At 41.4% G+C, this 12,576-nt stretch overlaps 1 protein-coding gene and 1 pseudogene across 1 annotated transcript in view; both read right to left on the bottom strand.

The window, feature by feature from the left end:
- LOC134480519 (uncharacterized) overlaps nt 1-12,576 on the bottom strand; it is a 41,748-nt gene that overhangs the window by 14,618 nt on the left and 14,554 nt on the right. The gene's annotated exons all lie outside the window — the stretch shown is intronic.
- LOC134480455 (reticulocalbin-1-like) overlaps nt 1-12,576 on the bottom strand; it is a 105,141-nt pseudogene that overhangs the window by 89,199 nt on the left and 3,366 nt on the right.

Here is a 12,576-nt window from a genome sequence, read left to right as displayed (position 1 = left end):
CGGGGTGGGAAGGACACGTGTGCCCACTCCGTGGCGCAGACAACACCGGGAGGCAGGACACGGGGAGGCGTGTGGTGTGGAGCTCCGAGTTCCGCTCAGGCCCGTCAGTCCCCTCTCAGGGCCCGCGGAGGCCGGGGCGGCTTCTTCGGGCCTCTAGGCCCACCATGACCAACCTGAGGCCATCACAGCTGGAGCTTCCTGGTGCCCCAGGCTGGAGGCTTGGGCATGGCGATTGTGGTTGCCACTCTCCTAGGCCGGTTCAGCAGGGCACAAGCCACCACCTGCTGTCCTCACCTGAAGGCATCCTGATGGGGCTGAGAGCCCACATCCAGCAGGCAAGCCTCAGGGCAGGGGGCCATGGTCTTGGGTCTGCACCTTGTTGCCAGCCCCTCACACATATGGCAGCATCACACATATGGCTCCTTCTACCAACTGCCACTAATCACCATTTGGTCATTCCATCACAGTGTTCTCAAGAAGAAAGATTGCAAACAATCACGAAAAGAATGAAATTTAAAATCTTTTTTATCAGGTTGGAGAGATGGCTTGGTGGTTAAGAGCGCTGCTTCTCCAGTGCTCCCAAGTTCAATTCCCAGCAACCACATGGTGACCCACAACTATCTGTAGTGGGATCCAATGCCCTCTTCTGTCTGAAGCTCTCTTCTGACATGCAGGCACACTCGCAGAGTGTTCATGTACATAAATAAATAAATCTTTAAAAATAAAACCTTCTAATCAGTTAATGTGTCTACATCTAGAAGCTAGAAAAGGGTCACAGCAATATTAAAAATAACTCAGAAATAGTAAAGGGATGTACGAGAGTCACAAAATTCACTGGGCAAGATGGTGTATACCTGCAATCCCAACACTCACAAGGCTGAGGTAGGTGGATTGCCTTGAGTTCAAGGCTAGACTAAAGTGTGAGTCCTTGTACTAGAAAACAGAACAATTGGGGAGGGGATGGAGAGAGAGACAGAGAGACAGAGAGACAGAAGAGACAGAGAGACAGAGAGACAGAGAGGGAGACAGAGACAGAGAGACAGAGATAGAGAGAGAGAGAGAGAGAGAGAGAGCAAGCTTGATGTCATTTCCTGCACTGATGACAAGCTACTGAAGAATGTGAATGTCTCCTATCAAGCACAGAGAGTGCTAATGACAGAATGGGTTTCTTATTAAGATATCATAAACTATAGATGAAAAGTAAAGGAATGTATAATAAATGAAAGAGAAATCAGACATCGGAAACCTAAATTTAGAAGACTGTATATGTTTAAGTCACAGGGGAGGGAATGGGACGATGTGGGGGAGAGAATAATCAGAATAAATTATATATGTGTATGAATATGGAAACTAAGAGCAATCAATGAAAAGAGAAAAGCAGGTTTATTTTACGATGAAATTGAGTTCCCATATGACACTATGTAACATTTTGTAAATTGATTATATGAATTATCAGCAATAAAAATCAATTGTTATTAAAGATGTGGTTGTGTTCATATTAATTAGAAATGTTTTAAATTCTTTTTATTTATTTGCTTATTTATTGATTGATTTTTTTTAAGATAGGGTTTTCCTATATAGACCAGGTCGACCTCAAAAAACAGATCCACCTGCTTATGCCTTCAAAGTGTTAGGATCAAAAGTGTATACTCACACATGAAAGTTACATTCTTAAAGTGATAAAAAAGAAAGTACAGTTATCAACATGGTACAATTATTGAACAGTGATCAAGTGAATGGAAATATCAGAAACACATTTAAGGCATTAGGTCACTGTTGTTAAAAGGATCTTAAGCAGCATATATAATTCAAATCATCCAGGAGACACATTTCGAAAAAAAAACAAGAAACTGGGTAAAGATGATTTAAATTTTTTAATCTATTAAAAATTTTAAAGTGCATTCGATATGAAAGTGTAAGTGATATACTTCACATTTTTGCTTATATACCATCTTCAATTTTATGTGCATTCTGCAAATATTGTCCATGTTTATTCAGGCTCTTAATATTTCCCCATGACTGATAACATTCACAGAAATCATACTGAGCAAACTGTATATGTTGACGTATAATAGAATTGTATTCTACACAGTATAGCATAGAAATATTGATACATAACTTCCCATATATGTGTGTATATACATATGTAAATGGCTCAAGACAATGAGTATCACTTTATTATTGTAGTATTATTTTCATCAAAATCCTGAGAACATTGAAATGGCATCAAATACTGACCAGATTGGCAAAAAACAAACAAACAAAAAAAAAAAAACAAAAAACAAAAAGAAAAAAAAACTCCAAAAAATAAAACTCTTATAAAGAATCTAACGATACTAGCAAAAGATGCAAAAATATTAAAGTCTCAATGAAAAAAAGCCAAGATGAAATACTGTATATTTTCTCAACTCTAGGATAATGTATTTTTGTACAACATTCAATAAAAGGCCTGAATTTTGAACAATTCAAAAGTAGTGCAGTATAATTATGCAGTGGTCAATACTGTTGCATACCATTTTACATAACTGCATACACTCTCGTTCTTTTGTTCCCTGGTCTAGCAACGAACTCGGGTAGATTTATGGGGAACTCAGGTAGATTTATGGGGAACCATTGCACTGTAGACTTAAACTGGATTAATTTGTGGATGAGTAAGTCGTATTTTGTTAAAATGGCTTTAAAAACAAACCTTTGGATATTAGTACAGCAAGTAATTCTCCCTGAAGGAAAAACCAGACACCAAGAACCTAGACCACTGCTATCCAGGAGAAATTTCTAGATGATAGAAATATTCTATATCTGCTGTGTTTCTGGCTATGGATTCTGGCTGGCTGTTTGCCTCCTGGTTTGCCTGCTGTGACTAAAGAGGCAGATTTTAGTTCTAAGTTTATTTCATCTCAAATAGCCACGTGTGACCAGTGGGTGCCATTTGGACAGTGTAGCCACAGAAAACTGAAGCAGTGTAACCAAAGACTCACCTAGGAGTCAGTTGACCTCCTAGAAGGTGACTTGGGAAAACGTTGGCAATGATAGCCTCTTGGGGAGCTCACCTTCACCAAAAGCAAACTGTGAATCCTTTACTCTTCTGCAATAGTCAGAATGTAACTGGACTCACACCCATCTCAACCCTCACCAAAGACACTTGAGAGGGAGCTGAACCCACTGTGTGCTTTAGATTTCAGTTTAGAAAGCACTTCCTTCAAAGTGGAGCAGACTGAGATTGCCAAGTCCTTTGTGTGGCTCCAGGGACTTGGGCCTGACCATGGGTGAGGAGGAAATGAAGAATGACATTGGACATACATTCATGGAGAAGGCTGGGTCCGTGAGCTGGAGAAAATGCAGCATCCCAGAAGCTCAGCATGCTTATTATATAGAGTTGGCCAGGAAGCAGGGCTGTTGCTCAGGGCAGCAAGGAGGTGGGCATTACATGCAGATAAACAAGGAGGGGAGGACTATGCATATGTAACTGACAAGGGGCAGATTTAGCTAATCTCAGTAGGAGCAGTCTCTGCAGGGAGCAGTCTTCAGGATGTAAATATCCAAATGGGGCCAGGGAGAAAGGTTCAGTAGACTTTTTCTGCATACACTATCAACGTCATCCTGAGAAGGCTTTGTCATGTCTCTGAGCCTCAAGGGGCATGGGGGCCTTTGCCTTTTCCCCATGGATAAATGGCTTTGGGTCCAAGGCATGGTCATATCATGTTTACAACACACATCCACTTAGGGCTGCAGTTCTTCAGGACTTCCTCTGTTCCCACAGTGAGATCTCAAAAGAAAAACAGAAACCAAACAAACAAAAAATGTGCTCAGTGAACTGGCTAATTCCCTAAAGTATATGGATCCAGTGTCCTAAGTCTAGGACTTCCTCAAATGCTACAGAGAATCCTGTGGACCTAAAATAAGCAAGAAAAAAAAAAAAGAAAAAAAGAAAAAAAAAACAAAACAAAGACCTTGTCCCCAACACAAAAAATGAATGGGAGAAAAAATTATTAAAGGTTTTCATAGATAATTGTTTAAGAAAAACACACGGGAATTGTACTTAATAGAATTAGTGTGCTGAGATGTGAGGCCCACTCACAGCATGCAGTATTTGGAAGTCTCAGACAACTTAACAGAAGAGGACTCCTAATTATTCTTTGTGACCACTCTCCACATACTATCACAGCTTAATACTAACCTTCATAATTGAGTTGGGTATACTATTCACCATAGCAGATAATTGAAGCATTTGTGCATAAAGACACACACACACACACACACACACACACATGCACACAAAACACACACACTCACACACACACTCACACATACACACAGACACACACACATGCACACAAAACACACACACTCACACACACATTCACACACATACACACAGACATACACACATGCACTCAAAACATACACTCACACACACACTCACACATACACACACACTCACACATACACACACACAAAACACACACAAAACACGAACAAAACACACACACTCAGGAGCACACACAAGAGAAATGCATATTCTATGAAGTTTCTTGGCATATTTTTATTTGTAAGCCTCAATGCTGGAGTATTCTTGGTTTTGCAAAAAGTGGGGGGAAAAGTGAGGCTTCATTTTCCCCCTTTTGAAATGACAGATATCTGTGTGTTAAACATACTCTGATGGCTGTCCAGGCTGCCTCGGCCTATTTGACAGCATCCAGGTCACCTTGGTCAGGACACTGGTTGCTCTTCTTATTGGCAACTGGTTTGCATCAGAAGAGTTTTTCACGTCCTTACCAATATTAGAAGTTTGGTGACACAAGCAGCTTGACAAACAGTAAAATTATTGTGGTTTTACCTTTCTGGAGGACATTAAAATTTACATGGTTTGCATATGGCTTTTTTTCTTAGCATTTAGTCCTGCTTTAGTGCTGTTCAAATGTGGCCATGCAGCCAGCATCCCTTTGCTCCAGGCTCTCAGCACCCCATTCCTGTCACTGATCTGATGCATACTTGGTCCCAGAGATGGACAGCAGAGGGACTTGACACACTGTCCCAGAGAGGGACAGCATCCACTCTGCTCCACTGCTTTGCTTTTTGTAAATTCTTTTCACTGGCTATTTCTTGATTTATTATTCCTATGACCATGACTTGTCTTGATATTTTGAGATACGATCTTATTATGCAGCCCAGGCTGGCCTTGATTTGCCAATTCTCTGGCCTTAGTCATCCACCATTCCCTGATTCTCAATTTGTTATTAGAGGTAGTTGCATGGCCCCATTTCCAAATCAAATGTTCTTCTGGCTTTATGACTTTGCCCTTTCCACAGACTTTTATTAATTATGCAAAGGAGATGATGTTTTGTTTAAATACTAGATATATTAACTCGTCAGTCCCCAAGACAACTCTGTGAGTTAACACTCGTTATCATCCTCACTGTGCACATAAGGGAATTGAGTCACACAAAGGTAAAATAACTTCTCCAGGGTTGAACATCCAATGGGTGTGAGAGCCAAGCTTTGAGTCCAACTACAAAGTAGATCGGCCTATAATGTGTCTGCTGCTGCTGTACATTCAAATGCTAAATTCTGTACCCTAAGGTCTGGTTGCTCCAAGACAAGGAGATCCTCATGTATACCAGATTTTCCTTCTTTCTTTCTTTCTTTCTTTCTTTCTTTCTTTCTTTCTTTCTTTCTTTTTTTTGCCTCCTAAGTTATCCCTGATTGGTTAATAAAATCCCTACAACATGGGCTGGGCAGAAGAGAGGGGACAGAGCAAAGTTTCCCTGGGCCTGGGGGCTCAGGCAGGGTCCACAAGGAGAGGGAAAGGACATGGGAGGAGAAGGAAGGAGTCACCACCCCATAGGGTAGGTGGATCGTGAGTGTATTGATATGAGGGCCAGTCTGTCAGAACAGGAGTGGCCCAGGCAGAGCATGCCAAGCAATACCTCGGGGTTATGGACAGGGAAGCAGAAAAAATAGCACAGAGGGTTGATGTATGTCCAGCTCTAGTACTTTAAGGCTTATTCTAAATCTAAAAGTTTTGTGTCTTTTATTTGGGAACTAAATGATCTACAGTGGGGTAGATACCCCCTAATAATATTTACTGTAGCAATGGCCACTCAATTATTGTGGTATTTTAAATATAACACACATTGAATTTCACAATTCAGATGCAAGGCTTTTTATGTTTCCAATGTGACTGTACACCTGAGGTCATGTCTAGGTATAGAGACAGAACATGGCAGAATTACCTAGAACATTATGAGGTCATCACACTGACCACATGAAAGCCACAGGCTATACAGACTATGATGGATGAGGAGAAGGCTTAGTGCTCTCTGGAGTCCCCTTCCCTAGTCTTGGGATAAGACTTCCAGTAAGCCAAGACCATATTCCTCTTACATTTCTCAAGGAGCCAGGGGTAGACCCACATATATCATTTCTTAGCCTGCAGTGGTTTTTTCCAAGCGCTGCCCTGTTTGTGGACTTGGCAAAGGTAAGCACTGTCAGAGGAAGGCCAACATATGAATTCTGTATAACTCTGCTCTGACAGCATGTAGCACAATCCTATCAAGTACTGGAAGCCTTGCTGGAAAGATTAATCAACCTCTAGGATCAAAAGGAAACAACCCGAGGGCCACAGGGCTGTAAATCACGTCTGAAACCATAGCCCAGTATGGAAGTTCATCCTTGGATCTTATGTCAAAGAGCATTAGCATCCAAAAGAAAAACGAAACTGAAATGGCAAAGTGGTGGGTAATGACCTCATGTCAAGGATATCTAAGTCATGTGGAAAGATCCCAGTGCAAAGACATCTAGCAAAGCCACATGTCCACGAAGCTTTCACCAAGAATCCCCATTCTGTGTTCTAAAACATTATATATATACACACACACAGTGAATACTCATTTATGGTCAGCTATGGGGATTGATTCTCTGGGAATCTGACTTTGAGATTGACATAGATGTATAAAGGTGTTTGACAAGTGCTCTTGGGGACCATGGCTGTGACAAAGAGGAGAGAAGGGGATTGGGCAGAGAGCACTCTAGCTCTAATGCAGTCACAAGGGTATGCAGGCAGCCCTGTGTGGGGCTCAGGAGCTGGCCTGACCCTGAAGTCTTAGCCTGCACTGGAACAAGCAGGAGGCCCGGCCTTAAAGTCCCCATTGGCTAAGGACGAGGTTCCTGGTCAGAAACTAGTTACCACATTGTAACCACATAGCCATCCCTTCTCCAATATCGTTTCTCCTGAATTTCCAAGCCCAATCATGAGGATATTTGGGGCTCCACTCTGATCTTTTACTCAGAGCAAACATAAAAATCAGGCGGATGGGCAGGGAGTGGGTTGGCCTAAGGTTAGGCTAAACCTCAATTTTAATGGGTCCCTGAGTTCAGGAGGGAGTCCATTTGGCATTGTCATCTGTGGCTTCTGTGTCCTTATCCTGGGTATGCTGACTCTGTGATAAGATGCCACCTCACCTCACAGATGTCAGGGTGAAAATCATGTATGACTTTTCTGGGAAGAACTCTGCCTTTTCCTACCATCTGGAGTTACACAACATCACCAAGCCAAGCTCAGAAGAGAGGGGTGGAGATTGTGGAGGCCTTAGAAGTTGAGGATCTTTTCTGATTAAGGCACATATTTTTTCCTATGTAATTTTTCCCTTGCTCTTTCACTAATGATGGTTGACTTCATTCCTTGCCTGAAGCAAACTGGATTCCAAGGTTTGCATTAGGGAAGCCCCTCTTTTTGAGATGACAGGCCCCGCAAGGGATCCCACTGCATACAGGTTCCTATTCCCAAGGAAGTTGTTACTCCAGAATCACAGCATGCAGGCAGCAGCACAGGATATCTCCCAGCTTTCTCTCCTGCACATGCAGCACTTTTAATAAGGCTGTTTGTTTGTTTGTTTGCTTTTTATTGGAAATACCTACAAAGCTGAGCAGAGTCAATACATGCCTTTAATTCCAGCACCCACAAGGTATTTTTGTTTTTGATTTTTTTATTTCATTTCATTATTTCTGTAATTGTTTTAGGATTCTTATTGTTTTCTTTGGTAATTCCCTCTAGCTCTTCACTCTGTACCTAGAATGTGAAGGCCATGCTCTGCATGGTCCTGTTATTCATGTTAATGATTTTATTCTTTCCACCAACACCACAGATGGTCATATTATTTACGTTCGAATCAGGAAAAAAGGCATAAAGAAGAGAGCTATGTTGTTTGGTCTCAGGTAACCAGCCAATCTGGAGTGTAGGATGGCTTCCCAATGTTTTGGATTAGGTAAGTTTCTGTTATTGAGATGAAAGGCCTCTGCTGAAACCTCCAGTTGAGTAACAGAGAGCCTGTAAATACTGAAAGAGTGGTTGCAGCTTGAAGGTGAAGGCTGGCCCTTCAGTGCCTCTGCAGCCTGGGCAGAGCTGGCAAAGTGAAGTGATGTCACACAGGGGTCCTAATAACACAGTCCTACTTTCTTAGAGTAACTCCTAGGGACTTACCATATCCATACACCCATAGCTCCATATGCACTGGACCCCAGCCAAGTGCTCAACATTCATTGTTTTTGTCACTCAGTTTACCACAAATGTTAGAAATCTGAAAAGTTCAGGAAACTTGAAGGTGTGAATAAGTCCCAGTGACTGGAGTAAGCTCAAACAGTCTGTGACAACAAAGAACTGATTGAGCATCCAAGAGACAAGACGCTCACCAGGACCATAGTTGTATCCCAGTAAGAAAATTTGAATAATAAGGCTTCAGGTGAAAAGATAAATTAGGAGGTCTAGGCCTAAAAGTTTTATCCTTTGCCCTCAGGGTTGCAGCCATTCTTTCAGCCTTTCCTGGCCTCTGTCACAGGATCAGAGTTCTCACCTGGAAACAGTGTTATCTGGAAGGCGCACAATACATATCCACAGACTACTCTTTGGGTACAAACTGACAGGCAACTTCAACGCTTAAAGTCTCTCTCTCTCTCTCTCTCTCTCTCTCTCTCTCTCTCTCTCTCAGCTTGAGACTGCACACACACTGCATTCTTTTGTGCACTCTGCTTTTTTATTGCAGTTTTCTTTTCTCAAACTCCCACAATCATGCACACGTCTGTTCATTATCCTTTCATTCTCACACACACTCTTCATACACACCTCATACATATCTCACACACACCACATGCACTCTCCTGTCACACACACACACAGTCTTCATACACACCTCATACATATCTCACACACACCACATGCACTCTCCTGTCACACACACACACAGTCTTCACACACACCTCACATTCTCTCCTCACTCATTCTCACATGCTCTCCTCATGCTCTCTCCCTGGCTCTCACATTTGTTCTCAGACTCGCGCTCTCATTCGCTCCCTCATTCACTATCACATTCTCTCTCCACTCACTCTTCACATGCTCTTCTCATGCTCTCTCATTCGCTCTCACATTTTTTCTTACATTAGCTCTGTCATTTCCTCTCTCATTCACTCCCACATGCTCTGTCTCATTTACTCTTCACATGTTCTGTAGCCTTTCTCTTGCCCCAGTCCTTTATTAATAATCCAAAAGCAGGTAGAAAAAAGACATTGTGTAATCATTTCCAAATCAAATTCAGAGAATAACTACATCCCATCAAGAACTAAGAATTGCAATTGTTCCCCACAGTTTCAAGTGTTCCCTATCCCCATGCCAGTGGCCAAAATAATAATAATTGTAAACTTATCCTTATTTAAACTTTAACTCTTTACTTTTATACTTCAGAGTCCAAAGCTCCGAGGTCAGCTACTTGCATTTTCCTGTGAAGCTCTACTGATAAATGACATAGGCAAAACTGCCAGGCAGTGGCCAGAAAGAATCAAGTTAACCCTTAGCTCATTAATTCAGCTAGCTTTCTGTTCCTTGCACACAATGACACTCATAAGAGTCCGACTATTTTGACTTAGTATTCTAGTATATGATTTAATATACTTTATACTTCCTTATCCAGAAATCACTCTTATATGTTATGTAAACTTATTTCCTAACTTCAATACCTTTTTCCTTTATTATGGTCCCAATGTTGGCTCTAATTCATTTTCTAATAATGTTTAAAGGTTCTTTTCAAGTCAAACCTTAATCTGGAATTGCAATTGTGCAGTTATTACATTTTTTTCCAAGATGAGAATACACAGTATCCACCTGGGCCACTAGGGCTGTGCTGTGCTGTGCCCCTGTGCATCACTTTCCAATTGTCTAAGAATCATAACATCAAGGATCATCTAGTTTCACAGAATTCACCAGAGCAGAAGAAGAAAGAAGTAAGAAAGTCAGATATAATAGAATAATTATGCACACCAAGGCCAACTGATAGGCAGTCACACACAAATGAAATCTATACAGCCCTTGTCCAGTAATAAGGTTAGGGAAATGGAAACAACCAGTTTTTACAAAGAGATACTGCGGGCTACTGAGATGTCTCCATCCCGGACTGCTGCACGCAGCCTCTTATTTAAGATGGTGGGTCCCGTGGAGAGATGTGTCTCCTGCTTCTCAGGTTTCCAGAAGCCACCCTACTTTACAAGGAGCTGCTGCAGGCTTCAGAGATGTCTCCCTCCCGGCAGTCCCTGTCATTGTATGTTGTCCCCAGCATTAGCCAGAGCAATCAGACAACAAGAGGAGGTCAAAGGGATACAGATTGGAAAGGAAGAAGTCAAAATATCACTATCACAGAGGATAGGATAATATACATGAGACACCCCAAAATTTACACCAGAGAACTCCTAAGCCTGATAAACAACTTCAGCAAAGTGGCTGGGTATAAAATTAACTCAAACAAATCAGTTGCCTTCATCTACCCAAAAGATAAACAGGCTGAGAAAGAAATTAGGGAAATGACACCTTTCATAATAGTCTCAAATTATATAAAAATACCTCAGTGAGACTTTTATCAAACAAGTGTAAGATCTGTGTCACAAGAACATCCAGTGTCTGAAGAAAGAAATTGAAGATCTCAGAAAATGGAAAGATCTCCCATGCTCATGGCTTTGCAGGATTAAGATAGTAAAAATGGCCATTTTCTCCAAAGTGACCTAGAGATTCAATGCAATCCCCATCAAAATTCCAATCCGGTTGTTCATAGGGTTAGAAGGAATAATTTGCAAATTTATTTGGAATAACAAAAAACCCGGGATAGCTAAAATTATCCTCAACAATAAAAGGACTTCCCTGGGAATCACTATCCCTGAACTAAAGCAGTATTACAGAGCATTAGTGATAAAAACTGTATGCTATTGGTACAGAGACAGGAGGATAGACCAGTGGAATAGAATTGCAGACCCAGAAATGAACCCACACACCTATGGGCACTTGATTTTTGACAAGGGAGACAAAACCATTTGGTGGAAAAAAGATAGCATATTCAGCAAATGGTGCTGGTTCAACTGGAGATCAGCATATGGAGGAGTACAAATCATCCTCTTCTTATTGCCCTGGACAAAGCTTAAGTCCAGGTGGATCAAGGACCTCAGTATCAAATCAGATACTCTCAAACTAATAGAAGCAAAAGTGGGAAAGCATCTTGAACACAAGGACACTGGAAAAAATTTCCTGAACAAAACACGAATGGCTTATGCTCTAAGATCAAGAGTAGAGAAATGGGACCTCATAAAGGTACAAAGCTTCCATAACCCAAAGAACACTGGTTAGGATAAAACAGCAATCAACAGATTAGGAAAAGACCTTTACTAATCCTACAACTGATAGAGAGCTAATATCCAAAATATACAAAGAACTCATGACGTTGGACTGTAGGGAGACTAATACCCTATTAAAAATTGCAGTTCAGAGCTAAACAAAGAATTCATAGCTGAGGAATATGGAGTGGCTGAGAAGGACCAAAAGAAATGTTCAACATCTTTAGTTATAAGGGGAATGCAAATCAAAACAACTCTGAGATTCCACCTCACACCAGACTGAAAGGCTAAGATCAAATACTGAGGCGACAGAAGATGCTTGCACAGATGTGAGAAAGAGGAACACTCCTCCATTGTTGGTGAGATTGCAGACTGGTACAACCATTCTGGATATCAGTCTGGAGGTTTCTCAGAAAATGAGACATTGCACTAGCTTAGGACCCAGCTATACCTCTCTTGCACATATACCCAGTAGATGCTCCAACATACAACAAGGCACACGCTCCACCATGTTCATAGCAGCCTTATTTGTAATAGTCAGAAAATGAAAAGATCCCAGATGCCCTTCAACAGAGGAATGGAAACAGAAATTGTGGTACATCTACACAATGGAGCACTACAGAGATATAAAAAAAAATGACTTCATGACATTCATAGGCAAATAGAATGAACTAAAACATATCATCCTGAGTGACTTAATCCAATCACAAAAACACACACATGGTATGCACTCATTGATAAGTGGATATTAGCCCAAATGCTGGAATTCACCAATATTCACAGACAACATGAAACTCAAGAAAGATGACCAAAATGCTGATGCTTCACTCCTTCTTTCAAAGGGGATACCCATAGAAGGGATAGGGAGGCAAAGTTTAGAACAGAGCCTGGAGGAATGTCCATTCAGAGTCTACCCCATGAGTGGCCTATACA

Source organism: Rattus norvegicus, chromosome 9 (assembly GCF_036323735.1).
Source record: "Rattus norvegicus strain BN/NHsdMcwi chromosome 9, GRCr8, whole genome shotgun sequence".
NCBI classification, from domain to species: Eukaryota; Metazoa; Chordata; class Mammalia; order Rodentia; family Muridae; genus Rattus; species Rattus norvegicus.
The sequence above is the reverse complement of the archived record's forward strand: the minus strand, read 5'-3'. Positions and strand labels throughout refer to the sequence as shown.